Genomic DNA, 18,234 nt, shown 5'->3' with positions numbered 1-18,234 from the left:
GAGGGAAGCCCAGATTGCTTTTCACATAAGGTCAAGGCTCCGAAAATGGCAACCAGAGGCGAAATTATTTTTTTATCAAATTTTGCGTCAAACTGTTTGTTTTCCGTATGTATATAACCTCTAATATTAAAACATATGAATGGTAATCCCAGAAAAAAAAATTCATGTCTGTCATTTATGAAAGTTTGTTGATGCTACTTGCATGACCTGAAAGTGGCTAAAAGACCGTAAGGAGATAAAAAGGTACACAAAATCCATATTTTCAAATTTTTGCTTGCAACCACATTTTTCTATCGTAGTCTAATTTAAATTTGATGGTATTGCTTGAAATTTTTTGATGAATATGGATTATTGCTTATTTTCAGTTGTGAAGTAATGAAAACCAAATAACTTGTAACGTGACAGATTAAAAATTCAAAAAAGTTTTGTGGACCACACCAACAGCATGCATACAATGTCTAACCTGCATTTTTTCTTACTACCCTGAGTCTACTTTTTGAAACTGCATTGTGAAAACTTTAAAGTTTTAATAAATTTTAAGAAAACACAGTTTATCTAATGTAACGTGACAGATTTTTTCTGCTGTAAAGCAATTCTATCAAGTTTGATTCAATTGCGTCAATATTGGCAACCATCTTTGATTCTGATGAAACCTTTTACGTTTCATGTATACTGCCCATGATCGCATACCAGTCCCATAAAGATAGGAAATCCCATAGAAAACGGGACAAATATGCGATCATGGGTAGTATATGGGAGACTAAGTATTTTTCAATATTAAACAAACAATTTTTATTCAAGAGTAATATTTAAAAAGGGCGAATGAGATCTTGAATGCACTACTTTCAATATATATTTTTCCAAAATCGCCATTTGTGCAGCAAAAGTATATGTTCTAGGGAATTAATTGTTCTGTGTGATTATTTTTTGGTGAAATTTTTCAAAAAAAGTAAAAAAAAATGTTAAAAATATAAATATATTGTTAAAAAAACAAAAAAAATGAAAATACTATTACAGAAAAACAATGTTTTTTTGTTAACGAAAGCCTGTAAACTGATAAAACTATAATTGCACTATTAGGAAGTTTTTAGTAAGAAAACATTTTAAACTTCAAGTATTCTTCTAAATTTCTTCGTATTTGCCAGTCATAAATATAATTTTCTTATACAATATTAATACTAAATATAATTTCAAAGCAAAATGCTCTTAAGAATTTTTTTTTCGAAACATTTTGATTTTTTTTTTCAACAAAAATATCTAGTAGTGAAAATACGCCCTTTTAATAAATTACTCACAAATACCAATCGCAAAAAACATAACTCGTTTAAAATTTAATTGCAAATAAAAAAAAAACTTTAAAATACAGAGAAATGTAGAGAAAATAACAATAAAAAGATTTAACATATTTCAATAATTCTTTTAATTTTAATTTTTTATTTAATTTTTTTCTTTAAATGATTTAGTTATAGAATGTATTTCAAAATGGGTTTTCAATTCAAAATGCTCACGAAAAATTATCCTTCAAAATACAGATGTTTTCAAGTTATTTTGGATTTTCTTTCGACGTAATATGTTACTTCGTGAAATTACGACCTTTTCAAAAGTTTTTCACGTTTGTTCATCAAAACCAATATGTTTTTCAAAATAAACATGAAATTTCCCGTTAACACTCAGTTCCTAGATTAAGGATGATTTGTGTACGATTGTCTTGATATCCTTGCTTCAAAGAAAATGCAAACAGTAACGTGACAGATTCTGGTTGTAACGTGACAGATCATTGAGAATACTCCATAAAATCAAAAACAAAGTTTTTCTTCAGGAAAACTATATTTCAAACTCTTCCTTGCTTTCTAAGCTTCAACTTAAAACTGTTTTCATGCAAATTTGGGGGCCAACGGAGCAGACTTTTTCTATTTAGTCGGGCAACCTCCAAACTAACTGCGAAAATTGTGTACGTGACAGACGTATCAAAATGACAATAAAGTGAAAACGGTTCATGATAGAAAAAAAATTTCTGTAGAAAAAATGTGCGGTTCATTGGCCTTAATAATGTGCAGTTGTGATAGAATATGGTTTTATTGTTTTTGCTGACTTATCTTATGAAATATGCGTAAAAATGTAACGTGACAGACAGAAGCCTTGACCATATGCTCTACAGAATTTGAGTTGTTCCGAATCTCCAGCCCATAAAATTTTGTTAGCCAGCCGATTGATTTGTCCGTCAACTTTCACTTTCCTTTACCACAGATACCTTTATTTTCCTTTTTTCGGTTTTAGTAATATCGTTCCCATACGCTTCGAAACATTTCCAACGCATTCTTTCTTCCGTACAATAATCTCGTCCCCAAAAAAAACAAGAAACCATTCCCATACGCTCACATATACATAAACCGTCGTGGACCGGTGAATTCTTTAAACAATGATTTTTCGATAGACAAGCGCTATCGTGGTGCGCCGCGTTTAGTATCTCAGAAACGGGTGGAAATGGGTATTTTTCGGTTCCCAGAAACATGCCAAGGAATATGATTTTCACCAAATCCTTTCGGTGGCGTATTCTCAGATACATGTAGATTGAAATTAAACAAAGAAAATTTTGAAACCGTACGAATAGAAGACCCTCTTAAATGCTTCAAAGTGTTTAGTCTCCCCTTTCACCCGCAAACGCTTATTAATTATATATGACTACAAAATTTCGCAAAATGTTCTCAAGCGAGAAACTTCTGTGAAGAAATTATTTTAGATCCCAAACTCAGTTTTAAGGATCATATAGAATAGGGTAAGGTGGGGCAAATCCGACCTAGTAAATGGTTTTGGCTGTAAAATGCTTATTTTACATCGGATCAAGTCGTTTTGTATACCAAATTAAAGGTTAGACTTCTGGACAACTTTCAATGTATAGTATTTTATTCCTATCTTGGGAAAACTATGAGATACAAGTGTTTTACGAAAACGTTCATTTTTGCTGTTTTCAAAAATTGTGGGGTAAACCCGACCGCCTATGTTTTTGGTTGATTTAGTATAGATACTACCCAAATTATATGGATTTATCATTGAAAATAAATCAATGAATGTTATGTTATTGAATTGTAGCATGAAGAAAATGGAATTCAATGTCAATTTTGGAATGTCAAAATCACGAGCAGTAGTACGTAAAGATATTCCCATTTTCTCGGAGCAATTACTAGACGAATTCTATATTCATCACGTTTTTGTATCTTTCGTTTGTAATTATTAACCATTGTGAAAAAATAATAAAAAATAACAATAAACATATATTCCAATCATTTTCTTAGCAAAAAAGCGGTCGGATTTACCCTACTATTTAGAGGTCGGATTTGCCCCACCGCGTCATTTTTCATTACGTTGCAATTAAAAAAAATGATGAAAAAGTTGGACTAAATTCATCTATGCACTTTGTAGGCCTTTAATCAAAGAATTTAAATCCACTTGCACTTTTTAGGCTTTCACTTCAATAATGAGAAACATCCTGTAGTCAATGATACACAAAAATTAAATCAAAAGTTGTAAAAACACACTTATTGTTGTTTGAGCATCTCAATGTGATAAAATGCTGTCATACCACCATTATAATTATTTTCGATGCTCTACACGACAACATTGATATTAGTTAGCGTAGTGCTTTCGATTTTCGATAACAGAGGGGGGTCGGGTTTACCCAACGGTCGGATTTGCCCCACCTTACCCTATGTTATTTCCAAAGCCTGAAAGCTGATCTAATTCAATCAAGAATTGACTGCCCAGCTCTCCCTCAGCGTGTGGATTTTGACATCCGCCGTCGTAGTCTTAAATCTCATCGATTTTTACGAATCCCTCTTGCCAGAGCCAATTACGCTTACAATGAACCATTCACCAGTATGTGTCGTCTATTTAATCGTTGTTCCAATGTTTTCGATTATCATCTGTCTCGCGATGTCTTGAAACGATTGATTCGACGATCCTTGTATTAGTAGCATAAGTTTAAACATTAGTTTCTAGAGATTTGTTATGTTTATGTTAATGATAATTTGTATAGTTATATGTTTTATTTGTTGAAATGTATCATTTGGATATTTGTCATCTGTTGGTACAATTAAAAAAGGGCGGTTGAAAGACATTTTTCGGATCTTGAAACAAGAGTTAGCGGGCTCCGAGCAAAGCAAGCAAAAATCGAAATTATTTGAAATAACATTTGCCAACTTTAAAATTTTTTCCCCTTGATTACAATACCAACCAACAGATTTTAAATATTCCAAGTTTACTAGCCACCTTGCGCTTCCTTTAAATGAAGCTAACTAGTACAGACAAAATAATATTGACTGGACGAAAAATAATATGTACCAATTCCTAATTGAAACTGTCTAAGATTAATATTCTATGAACTTTGTTCTTGTTGGAAAATACTTCAATTTATTCAACAACTTAGTGAAGCATGAACGAACTGAAAGGTATCTTCACTGACTTTGACTACATTTTGATATGATAAATACGCCTACGCCAGTTAGTTTCCCTGTCGGCTTTCCCAACTCGAAGAAATTCCCAAAAATGAATGAGGCGGGTAAGTTCAACCACGTGAATAGCGTAGCGAAAAATCCAAAACATTAGAGTTCATCGCCGGAAAACATTCTCTCGAATCCCGTTCACCCAAACGCGAGTATGAACAATTTTCCCGAACCCGGAGAGGAGCGAATTCCTACACTGCCGTCAATGATTCTAACGATGATGATGATGATGATGATGTTGATGCTGTGACTTCCACTGGACCAGTCTCGCACATGTTTTGCAGGCTGGCAGGTTTTCGCATCCCATCAGCATACCTCGGTTCGGAAACGTTATCCTAGGCTCAGTCTGGCTCCAGACATCACCGCGGATGGTGGGGCTTTTTCGCTTGGGTCGTGTTTCGAAGGGATAACAGCGCTCGGTTTCCTCGGCACCTAGTGATGGCAAAAGGACAGTTTGAATGGAGTTAAGTGGTACGATTTGTCGTTGGGCCTCGGTGCGGTACACGCAAGCGAGCAGTTGGAAACGCTTCTAGGCATTGTTTGTTTGTGTGTGTGTGTGTTGCTCGGAGCTGTAAACAAACTTTCCAGATAAGGTAAAAATGGAACTAACCAGCTGAGCAGCGGGAGGCACGTTCTTTGATGCTGGGAATCCAACCGACAGTCACGAGTCACAATTATTTCAGCCTGTTCGGGTTTTTTTCTTTTTATTAAAACCGTGTGTTCCCTGAGAAGGGAGGAAAAACTTCGAAAACAACGGAAAGCTATTATCCGGGGTGTTGGTCGGTGTTCGCTATGTGACGTTGAAACGGGGAATGAATCCGAGCGGAAGTTTTTTCCCTTGCATTACAATAATAATTCACATTATATTGTTATCGTTTGAAAACGAGAGTTGAGAGGTTGTGCGGAGACGTTTTCATGGTGTGGTATGGTTGATGGTACTGATCACCCCCAATGGAAAAACTTCTTGTGAGATTTTAGGATTTTCGGTATTTAGCATAAGTATGTAAAACTTGTCTGCTATTTGATACTATCATTACTGTTGAGGATATTATTTTTATAAGCGGAAAAATATATTTATGTGTAAAGAAAAAGTCTCATCTGTAAAGTGCTGTGAGCTGAAATATTATCCACGAGGCAAACCAAATGGTAGCATAAAATATGCATATTCGGTGTCGGAATAATATGCAATAAGCTGTATTATGGCAGCTCCAAATGATGGCAATAATCATGGTGTGATGATGATGTGTCAAGCTGTTTAGCGTTCTTGAGCTCGTTGGGAGCTCGTTCATTCGCTGCGTCATACAACGGAACGCAAAAACAAGACAAAAGGACAATCTCGCGCGCAAGGCGACAGTATAAAGTGTCGGGCTAAGCGTTTAATAAAAGTCATAACTCAGCAGATTCTCTGCGTCAGTAAAGTGTTTAAATTAAAAGCTTCCTCGGAGGATTGTGCCATCAAGTGATTACCCGACTACGAAGAAACTGTGCATTAGTGGAAAGATATTGTCCCCGTGGGGGTGGGTTAGCCGAAGAAAGGAGTAAAGCATAATCGTAAAGTGAAATTTAATCCTTAGAGTGCTCTGCTTTCAATGTCCGTACGGAATTCTGTTTAGCAACAAACAGTGCACAAACCATAAATATCAACGAACGAAAGGACAATACTCACGAAATAGTCCTCCCGTTCGCCCAACCTACGTTGCTATACATTGGTTACTCTTCTACCGTGAAACGAAATCCTGTTGTATAAGTGTGTATCTAGACACCGTTGCTTTCGCTGTCGATGACCAGTCAACAAAGTTCTGAGAATCTGACATCCACCAGCAGGTTTGCACTAACCGGCTGAAACTGCCATCCGTACGGTTTTTCACCATCCACACCAGGATTACGCGTGATAATGCAGTGGACCATATCTTCTACGGTTTTATGAGCACTTTTTCGGATTTCTCTACGTAAAAGCGTCAGTAAAAGTCAACGGCAGCATTGATGAGGACGACAACGACGACGACGACGACGGCCGCTTCATTGCACCATTTGTATCGAATCGAAGCCACGGTGGTACTTACGGCAGCATCCGGACCAGACCGAGTAAGTGAACTGAACACGAGTGGGTGGGATTTAGCGGGTTTTTTTGTACCAATGCCGGACCGTACAAAAAGGCGGTTACATTGTTTTGACAAAAGAGGCGCATTTGGGATTGGTTTATGGCTTGTTTTGCTTTTATGTTATTGAACAGGAATTTAGTGTGTTTCAATGGCGTTCGTTAGTGTAATGCAGAAGGCTTGTTATGGTACGGATTCTCTATTGTCAACAACAATCTGATGTGGCAGTGAGATAAGGTTCCACCCTTTTACTTTAAATTAAAAATGTATTTCTTAATACAAGAGTTTATTATTTGCAGAAAAATAACTAACGTCTATTATAACTAAGTTATTATTAAGAAGTTATTAAAAATAATTTAACCAAAATTAGCAATATAAAAAAACTAGGCATCGGTCCTTTCTGCAGAAATTTTCGAAACCACGCTCATTTTATAATTTTAGAACGGCAATGTAATGATTATTTATTATGTGCAATTGACTTGTAGAGAATTAAAGAAAATGCAAAGAATGACGATTAAATCGACTAACAGTGATTTTTATCAACGTTGGTTCCTCGGGAATTGCATTTAGATTCAGGTTACATTTTCAAATGGCAATCTCCAAGCGTGATACATTTTTCTTTGAAACCAGGTTGAACTCTGCGAAGTATGTGGGATCCAATAGGGCAACGAAAATTTCAAATTGACTGAATAGTATTATATTTGAGTTAATTTGATACGGCTTAATCCGCCAGCATTTATTTTTTTAGAATAAATAAAATTGATATAAACAATACCAAGCTACGGCCAACCGTTGAGTTTTGTGACGTCCATATCGTCATCGTTCAACAGGAATCAGAATATATTGACTCTTTTGGCACGTTCCCCATGTCATTCAGAGACTTTTGCATTGTTTAGGGGCGGTTCCGAGAGGAGGCTGAATTGAGCCGGAGTCCCAAACGTTGCAAGTTCGAATCCTGCCTATGGGGGGAATTTTTTGTGTTTCAAATATCTGCTTTCGTTTAACTTACAATTTTGATCAGTTCTCCCCGTTGGATATCACCAAAAATGTTTGAAATATGGCATTTGGCACTTACGTCAAAACTACAAAAAGAAATTAATTAGTAGTATAATTTTAAGTTAATTCCAATTTTAAATTAGTTTCAAACTCAAAATCATTTCAAACCAAATCTTTCACTGATTTTTATTGATTGAGGTTATTACATATTACAATTGTGTAATGCTCATTTCAAAATCGAATTTTTAGCAAATAACGACGGTTCAAACGAATTCGGACGAGCCAATTTGCCAACTCATGCGTAATATTGGGTAGTGTAATAAGTTTCCGCCTTTTTCCCCAAAGGTGTCGCTAGGATATTGACAGCAGGCGACAAATGGTTATCCCTGGATTCGATAGCGTTTGCCTTATAGATTCGAATGAATATGGCTTTGTCTGCGGAAATTTGCGGATTGGAGAGTTATTTCATACCAAAATGTAGCTTCTTTGGTACTAAAAATTTCGATAACTCAACAGATATAAGAGATAGAAATAAACTTGTTTAACAAAAATTGTGTATTTTCTTACGTCAAACAAAATCTTAGAACATTTTGAAATTCTAAAATATCACCCAGAAAAGTTATATTGAAAAAAGTGATTTTCAGTGGTGTATCATAGAAAACTTCACAAATGTGTATTGAAATCAAAAGATAGATACATAATCTCTTCAGCAAAGTTGTTTCTTATTATATTCCCTACAACTTTTCTGAATGCAGTTTTTTACTATTTTCATAAATGACCAAACAAAAATTTGCTTCTCAGCTTTAGGGGGATTAATCATCAAACTAATACTTTAATAAGATAGGGAATATTTTTTAGACAAGCTTTGCTGAAGACACTATATCTCGAAAATCGTTTTTTCGTGGTCACGTTTTTGCCTATTTGGAAATCACGTTTTTGTCTATTTGGAAACACTGTGCACCCCTCGGGTCATGGGAGCACCCCCCCGTTTTCGGCGATGCGCAAAGTGGTGGAGCAGCTCGATGCAATAATCGAGTACACTAGCGCAAAGCAAAACATAAGCAAGGAGTTAAAACAGAGTCTCCTGGAACTCCGAAAAACTGTTCGTGTCGCAAGACAGAAACAGCAGGCTTATGCCAAGAGGGTGGAATGTCGGGAGAAGTCCGACAGAGAAACCCAGACAGTGGCCTCCAAGAAGGAGGGAAAAGAGAAGGTCGATACGGGCACTCAGACAGTGCCCTTCACCTTCTATGGAGCAGCCACGTCGCTTGAAGCGGCGGCCGAGTTCCCCTCGAAGGGAAAAGGCAAGGGCAAGGGCAATCGCAAGACGGCGTCGAACGCGAAGCGCCCTAGGAAGTCGCCAGGCGAGGGTGCAAAAAGCGACACCACACGGCGTGCAACCGTTAAGGTCAAACGCCGTTTGGGCGAGGTAAGCGAGGGCGAGAGTGACCTCGCTGAGCAGAGTGTTGGTACCAGCAACCCGGCGCGACCGGGGCAGGGTGCCCAAACCCCTGGACGCTGGTCACCAGGAAGAAGCCGGCACCGACACCGGAGGTACCGCGGCCCGCGAAGAAGGCCAAGGACAGAGGCGAGGCCTTGTGGTTGAAAACCGACAAGGACAAATATGCCGATGTCCTAAAGTCGATGAAGGCGGCCGAAAGCCTTTCGGCCCTTGGGCAAGATGTGCGTAGCGTGAGACGCACCAACACGGGAGAAATGCTTCTGGTGCTGAAGTGAAGCGCACAATCTAGTGCGGTATACAAGGCCTTGACCCAAGAGGTCCTTGGTGAGGGCGCCCAAGTTAGGTCGCTAGGGGCGGAAATGACTCTCCAGTGCAAGCATCTGGACGAGTTCACGACCGCAGAAGATGTCGTCGCAGCCGTTAAGGAACAATGCGGCGTCACAATCGAGCGGGCCTCTGTGCGATTTAGAGATGGACCCTCTGGCACCCAAGTAGCCTACCTCAGACTACTGAAGGCGGATGCCAAAAAGGTACCCGAGAAAAAGAAGCTGAAGATCGGCTGGTTGGTATGCCCTATTAGTATACCCCAGCCGCCTTCAGTGGATAGGTGCTATCGGTGCCTTGAGTCCGGCCACAAAGCATACGAGTGCAAAGGCATAGATAGGAGCAAACTATGTCGTCGCTGCGGCGAGGAGGGACATAAAGAGCGGGGGTGCACTAAGGCACACAAGTGCCTTATCTGCACCGCTAAGAAGCAAGCCCATAAACATGCTATGGGCGGACCTTCGTGTCCCTTCGGTGAGGCAAATAAGAAGAAGCCGTGAACGTCACACAGCTAAATCTTAACCATTGTGCAGCAGCCCAACAGCTGCTGTGGCTGTCGGTCTCGGAATCGAGGACAGATGTCGCCCTCTTATCAGACCCGTACCGCATCCCTGCCGGTAACGGCCATTGGGTGTCGGACGGGTCTGGAATGGTGGCAATCTGTACAACGGGACGGTTCCCGGTTCAAGAGGTAATACACCCCTCCGCCGAGGGTGTATCGATTGCCAAGATCAATGGTGTGTTCTATTGCAGCTGCTACGCCCCACCAAGGTGGCCAATAGAACAGTTCAACCAGATGATCGACAGGCTCTCGTCGGACCTAGTGGGCCGGAAACCGGTAGTCATAGCGGGAGACTTTAACGCTTGGGCAGTGGAGTGGGGCAGCCGCTGTACAAATAGCAGGGGTCAAGCGCTAATGGAGGCGCTTGCGAAACTCGATACTGTGCTAGCTAATAATGGCTCCGCTAGTACATTCCGTAAAAACGGAGTGGAGGCGTGGATTGACCTAACATTTGCCAGCCCGAGTCTGGCTCCAGGCATGGAATGGAGGATAGACGAAGGCTACACCCATAGCGATCATTTAGCAATCCGCTTTAAGATCAACTATGGTGTGCAGCATCCGAGGGCGGGAGATCCCTGTCAGGTACGCGGGTGGAAGTCCAATCACTTCGACAGCGAAGCTTTCACCGCGACCCTGGGACTGGAGGCCAACACCGACAGTCTAAGCGGGGATGCGCTGGTAGCTGTTCTATCACGCGCGTGCGACGCCACTATGCCGAGAAAAACACTACCAAGAAACGGTAGATGCCCGGTATACTGGTGGAGTGCCGAGATTGCAGCTCTACGGTCAGCCTGCCTCAGAGCTAGACGTAGGATGCAAAGAGCTCGCACCGAGGATGCAAGAGAGAACCGCCGTGAAGTGTTTCGAGCTGCGAAATTGGCCCTCAACAAGGCCATTAAAAGCAGCAAGAGAGCGTGTTTCGACAACCTATGTGAGAGTGCCAACGCGAATCCGTGGGGTGACGCCTACAGGCTTGTGATGGCCAAGACCAAAGGAGGCTCCTCACCCCCAGAACGGTCTCCGGACCGGTTGGCAACGATTATCGAAGTACTCTTCCCGTCTCGAGCCACAAGCCCCTGGCCACCTGCACTACGAGACAGTGCGGGCACGACCGAAATGGTGACTCCAGTGACGAATGAAGAACTACTCGCAGTGGCTAAATCCCTAGCAATGAACAAAGCTCCAGGGCCAGATGGAGTTCCAAACAACGCACTCAAGGAAGCGATCATAGCGAACCCGAACATGTTCAGACTAGCTATGCAGAGATGCCTTGACGAGTGCAGTTTCCCCGATAGATGGAAAAGGCAGAAATTGGTGCTGTTGCCGAAGCCCGGGAAGCCGCCAGGCGACCCATCAGCGTACAGACCAATCTGTCTGATCGACACGACTGGCAAACTGCTTGAGAGGATCATCCTCAACAGGCTAACCCCGTACGCGGAAGGTACGGACGGTCTGTCAAGCAACCAGTTTGGCTTTCGGAAGGGTAAGTCCACGGTGGACGCTCTCAACTCAGTGATAAATACTGCCGAGATAGCGATCCAACGGAAAAGGCGAGGTATTCGATACTGTGCGTTAGTGACACTTGACGTGAAGAACGCATTCAACAGCGCAAGCTGGGATGCCATCGCGATCTCGTTACACCGGCTTAGCCTACCGGTGGGTCTGTACCGGATCCTGGAAAGTTACTTCCAGAACCGCGTACTGCTATACGAGACCGATGACGGTCAGAAAAGGGTTCCGATTACCGCCGGAGTCCCGCAGGGCTCGATCCTAGGCTCGGTGCTACGGAACCTCATGTATGACGGGGTTCTGAGACTGAAGTTCCCTCCTGGGGTCAAGATCGTCGGCTTTGCTGACGACGTAACCTTGGAGGTCTACGGGGAGTCAATTCCTGAAGTAGAACTAACTGCAGAACACGCGATCAGCACGGTGGAGGAATGGATGAGCGCGAGAGGCCTGGAGCTCGCTCATCATAAGACGGAGGTAGTTATCGTCAACAACCGCAAGTCGGCACAACATGCAGTTATCCATGTGGGAGAAGTCGCGATCACTTCACAGCGAAGTCTGAAGTCTCTCGGAGTCATTATAGACGACAAGCTGACCTTCGGCAGCCATGTCGACTATACATGCAGGAGAGCGTCGACTGCCGTTGCGGCTCTATCGAGAATGATGTCCAACAGCTCAAAGGTGTGCGCCAGTAGACGTAGGTTACTGGCAGGCGTTGCCGTATCTATCCTCAGGTACGGCGGTCCGTCATGGTCAAGAGCACTGAGGGTAACCAGTTACCTACAGAAACTGGAGAGCACCTACCGCGTGATGTGCCTCAGAGTGATATCTGCCTACCGCACGGTATCACACGATGCATCCTGCGTGATAGCGAGCATGATGCCAGTCGGGCTGGTCTTTCGGGAAGATGAGGAGTGCTTTGAGCTACGTGAAAATAGGGGAGCCCGCGAGCGACCTCCTCGAAAGGTAGGTGGACCCACTGGCTGATACCTAGCATATCGAGCTGGGTGGGAAGACCCCATGGGGAAGTTCACTTCCACCTGACACAATTCCTGTCAGGCCATGGCTGTTTCCGGCAGTACCTCCACAGCCTCGGGCACGCGGAGGTCCCAGTCTGCCCAGGTGTAGACGAAACTGCCGAACACATACTGTTCGTATGTCATCGGTTCGACGTCGAAAGAAGAGCAATGCTCGACGTCTGTGGCTGGGACACAACCCCTGATACCCTTATTCAGCGGATGTGTCAATCGGTGGCGAAGTGGAACGCAGTCTCGGCTGCTACCATCCAGATTGCCAGTAGGCTACAGGTAATCTGGCGAACCGAGCAACAGACGACGGGCACGGCTAACTAGTGATTGGTTAGCTGGAGCGAAAAAGGCCAAGTGCAAAAAACGGAGTGAAGGGTCTGTTCATGCCGAGGCAGGTTTGGCGCAGCGAATGGCAACCGTGTAAGGGGTAAACCCAGCCACCCCGAAGCAAGACAGAAGAGTGAGTGTATAGGCGTATAAGTGGACTGCCTCATGCCAAGACGGGAGGGTCGTAGCGTAGTATGTTGGGACTTAGCTATCGATATCTCATGGCGTGGCAGAGGAGTGAAAGGGTGAGCATCCAACTCAGTCTCACACGGCATGTTAAGGGTGAGCACAAAAGTCAGCCTCACATGGTATGGTAGAGGCTAGCACAAAAGTCAGCCTAGCAAGGAATGAAAAAGGTGAGCACACAAATCAGCCTCGCATGGTATGTCAGAAGTGGAGCCTAAGAAAAATGTCCCACATGGGATGCCAGGGGGGTGACAGAGGTACAATAGAGTGGCACGATTGAGAGTGAATCAGGTGATAGAGTCACAGCACCCAAGTCAGCCTCACATGGTATGGGTGGGGCGAGCACAAAAGTAAGCCTAGCAAGGAATGAGTAAGGTGAGCACACAAGTCAGCCTCGCATGGAACGTAAAAGGTGAGCACAAAAGTCAGCCTCATGTGGGAGTGTTTGAGAGTGAATCAAAGTGCGATTGAGAGAGCACCCAAGTAAGCCTCAAACAGGATGTATGAACGCGTGAGTGAGAGCGAATGAGTACATTTAGTACAGCCATCCCCCCAGAATTAATACCGAGAGGTAGTTCCTGGGAGGAATGATGGCGGAGCCCAAAGGAGTTTAGTCGGTATTAATGGCTGGTCACCATTCGAGTCCGACACGCCCCAAAAACCCTTGATTTTCTTTTGATCATATCTCCGGTTCTATTTACTCTAGAATCAAACCGCAAGATGGCTTTTGAAGAAAATTGTTCAAGGAATCTAGAAAAAATATTAATTTTTGGCGGCCGTACTGCCAACTACGCGATTTTTTCAGTTAAATATTAAGAGGTTATGTTTCTCTCAATACATATATTTTAATTTTGAAAATTCTAATTCCATCGCGTTCCTCAGACATTTTTACATACAAAGCACTTATCATCTCAAAATAATATGAGCACATCCTGAGATATACCATTTTGAAGGGGAAAACTCGCATTTTCTCATATAAAAATTCATTTTTATTGGCCAAAATTGAGAAAATCTTCAAACGGTCATAAAAATCGACCCTGATCTTCTAGGAGCAAACCAAAAACGTAGTTTTTCACTATTTCTCGTCTACTTCACGAAAAATTATGTTTGAACTCAGAATACTCAAGTTGGTTTTTTGGTGTTGTGCCCTTGCGATTTTATATGGGAAATTGCGGTTTTTTATCTTCAAAATGGTGTATCTCAGGATTCGCTCAAATTATATTGAGATTATAAGTGTTTTTTATGTAAAAGTGTCTGAGGAACACTATGGCATTAGAATTTTCAAAATTAAAATATATGTCCTATGCTATATTTCACCCTAAGGAGGAAAATTTGGTAAAACCAAAATATTCCGACAATGTGTTAGTGTCGGTTTCTGATGAGGCGAAGCCGAAACGCAACATAGTATGAAATAAGGATTTGTGCCCTCCTGTACAAAGACTGGTTTTTACCAACAAATTTTCACCCTAGTGAGAAATTTTGGTTTTACCAAATTTTCCTCCTTAGGGTGAAATATAGCATAGTGCTTTCGCATAGGCCTGCTAAGCCAAGACAAGTTTCGGCTTCACTTGTGTCTCATCGGCATAAACAGAACTTCTGCTCGAACGGGACATCACGTTTGATCAGTCGTTTGATTGAAACACATAGTATGTTTTAGTTTTAAGGGATTTGCGTCAAGCCGGCGCTAATCTATTCCGACAATGTGTTAGTGTCGGTTTCTGATGAGGCGAAGCCGAAACGCAACATAGTATAAAATATATGTATTGAGAGAAAAATCACCTTTTAATATTTAACTTAAAAAATCGCGTAGCTGGCAGCACTGCCGCCAAAAATTAATATTTTTTTCTAGATTCCTTGAACAATTTTCTTCAAAAGCCATCTTGCGGTGTGTTTCTATAGTAAATATGATCAAAAGAAAATCAAGGGTTTTTGCAATTTGCCAAAACGGGGGGTGCTCCCATGACCCGAGGGGTGGTTCAATTGACACAAAAATTTGGGTATTTATATATTGACCCTAGATGAACAATTCCTCCAAATTTGGTTGAAATCCGTGTAGGTCGATTACGCGTGCCTTGATCACTTCGCGTGGAATGACCCAAGTATTTCAAATTTCTTGTCAAAAATGACAACTTTCGTTCCAACAAAACAGCATTAGCGGGAAGTTTTGCTGCATTATTTTCTTATGGATAAAAGTGCTGCTGAAACACATCGTTTGTTGATCAATGTATATGGTGAAAGAGCCCAATCGAGCACAACCTGTAAAGAATGATTTCGGCGATTCAACAGTGGCGCTTTTGAAGTTAGTTATAAAAAACCTATTTTAATCCACCTAGCGGTGCAATTGTGCCTTTCTCAATCATGAATCACGAGAATGTGTGCGTTGTTTATATTCATTAAAAACTTTTAAATGCATATATTACATTTTATTATTATACCTCACATGACAACTATATACAGGAAAATAAATCATTATTCGAGTTCTAAAATTTTGAAAAAGAAAAAACAGCCACGGTAATATTGAACTGAAAAAAGGTGCGAAATCGGCAAAGTCCCAAAAAGTCGATTTTTATAAAAAAAATGTTTTTCGAGATAACATAAAATCTCGACGTTTCATGCATTTTAAAGATGTTTGGCATCAAAAATACGAATTCGATTTCTGAAATTTCATGGGGTCCCCCCTTTGAAAAAAAATATGAGTTCAGGCTTATATGGGAATTTCATGTGTGACCGGACCGTTCAGTCTATATTTCCGGAACCATACAAGCGATCCGTGCGAAATTTTATAGACATCTGTGGGGATAATATAGCTATCATTTGGGACTAAGTTTGTGAAAATCGACCCAACCATTTCCGAGAAACTGATATGAGTTTGCTAGTTATGAAAGATGGCCGCTTTTCCCGGGCACTTCCGGAACCGTCTATGGTGGTTAATGTAATCAACGAAAGTTTGGTTGGCCGTCGGTGACCTAGAACAGCAAATTTAAGTTGTTTGAGAGACATTTTAGCGAAATTTTTACCTTTTTTGCTTTCATCGGAGTATCGGTTTGAATCACAATTTGCTATGTGATCGCACGCCACAACCTGTAACTCCGGAACCGGAAGTCGTATCGGGATGAAATTAAATAGCCATTTACGGGGACGCAACACCTTTCATTTGAGGCCAAGTTTAGTCGAATCGGTCTAGCCATCTCCGAGAAACCGATGTGACTGTTATTCTGAATTTAGATACTTCCGCCGGGGCTTCCGGAACCGAGGATGGTGGCCAATGTGGCCAAATAGACTTTGAATGGATGTTAGTGACCTAATACTACAAATCGAAGCAGTTGTGGTCATATTTTGGAAAAATTTTCACCTTTATACATTCATTGCAGAATTTATTAAAATCGACATTTTCTGCGTGTTCGTACTTATCACCCTGTAAATCCGGAACCGGAAGTCGGATCCATTAGAAATTCAATAGCAGCCTATGGGAACGTTGCACCTTTCATTTGAGACTAAGTTTGTCAAAATCGGTTCAGCCATCTCTGAGAAAAATGAGTGACATTTTTGGTCACATACACACACACATACACACACATACATACATACACACATACATACACACACAGACATTTGCCGAACTCGACGAACTGAATCGAATGGTATATGTCACTCGGCCCTCCGGGCCTCCGTTAAAAAGTCGGTTTTCAGAGCAATTGCAATACCTTTCTATTGAGAAAGGCAAAAAGGTGCAAAATCGGCAAAGTCCCAAAAAGTCGATTTTTATAAAAAAAATTTTTCGAGATAACATAAAATCTCGACGTTTCATGCATTTTAAAGATGTTTGGCATCAAAAATACGAATTCGATTTCTGAAATTTCATGAGGTCCCCCCTTTGAAAAAAAAATTTGAGTTCCGGCTTATATGGGAATTTCATGTGTGACCGGACGGTTTAGTCTATATTTCCGGAACCATATAAGCGATCCGTACGAAATTTTATAGACATCTGTGGGGATATTATAGCTATCATTTGGGACTAAGTTTGTGAAAATCGGCCCAACAATTTCCGGGAAACTGATGTGAGTTCGTAAATTTTGAAAGATGGCCGCTTTTCCCGGGCACTTCCGGAACCGTTTATGGTGGTCAATGTAGTCAACGAAAGTTTGGTTGGCCGTCGGTGACCTAGAACAGCAAATTTAAGTTGTTTGAGAGACATTTTAGCGAAATTTTTACCTTTTTTGCTTTCATCGGAGTATCGGTTTGAATCACAATTTGCTATGTGATCGCACGCCACAACCTGCAACTCCGGAACCGGAAGTCGTATCGGGATGAAATTAAATAGCCATTTACGGGGACGCAATACCTTTCATTTGAGGCCAAGTTTAGTCGAATCGGTCTAGCCATCTCCGAGAAACCGATGTGACTGTTATTCTGAATTTAGATACTTCCGCCGGGGCTTCCGGAACCGAGGATGGTGGCCAATGTGGCCAAATAGACTTTGAATGGATGTTAGTGACCTAATACTACAAATCGAAGCAGTTGTGGTCATATTTTGGAAAATTTTTCACCTTTATACATTCATTGCAGAATTTATTAAAATCGACATTTTCTGCGTGTTCGTACTTATCACCCTGTAATTCCGGAACCGGAAGTCGGATCCATTAGAAATTCAATAGCAGCCTATGGGAACGTTGCACCTTTCATTTGAGACTAAGTTTGTCAAAATCGGTTCAGCCATCTCTGAGAAAAATGAGTGACATTTTTGGTCACATACACACACACATACACACACATACATACATACACACATACATACACACACACAGACATTTGCCGAACTCGACGAACTGAATCGAATGGTATATGTCACTCGGCCCTCCGGGCCTCCGTTAAAAAGTCGGTTTTCAGAGCAATTGCAATACCTTTCTATTGAGAAAGGCAAAAAGAAATTCTCAGATGTTGAACTGAAAGAATTACTTAGTGAAGATCCATGCCAAATACTCGAGGAACTATCGAATACATTAAATGTTGATAAATCAACGGTTGGTAAACGCATACAAGCAATGGGTATGGTACAAAAACTCGGAAATTGAGTGCCATATCATGTGAAGGAGAGATATATTGAGAGACGTTTGGTTACCTGCGAGATGTTGCTTCAACGGTACCTGCATCGAATTATTACTGGTGATGAAAAGTGGATTTATTACGACAACTCTAAGCGACCGAGGTCATGGACTATGCCAGGAGAACCAGGTCCATCAGTGCC

The 18,234-nt window shown here is 41.5% G+C and overlaps 1 protein-coding gene across 1 annotated transcript in view; it reads left to right on the top strand.

The window, feature by feature from the left end:
• Positions 1-4,858: 4,858 nt before the first annotated feature.
• Positions 4,859-18,234, top strand: part of LOC131678565 (uncharacterized) — a 237,963-nt gene continuing 224,587 nt past the window's right edge. The window contains exon 1 of the mRNA XM_058958778.1: positions 4,859-6,584. The gene's annotated coding sequence lies outside the window, so the exon portion shown is untranslated. The remainder of the gene's footprint in view (positions 6,585-18,234) is intronic.

This window comes from Topomyia yanbarensis, chromosome 2, assembly GCF_030247195.1.
Source record: "Topomyia yanbarensis strain Yona2022 chromosome 2, ASM3024719v1, whole genome shotgun sequence".
Classification (NCBI taxonomy): Eukaryota; Metazoa; Arthropoda; class Insecta; order Diptera; family Culicidae; genus Topomyia; species Topomyia yanbarensis.
This window is presented reverse-complemented; position numbering and strand designations above follow the sequence as displayed.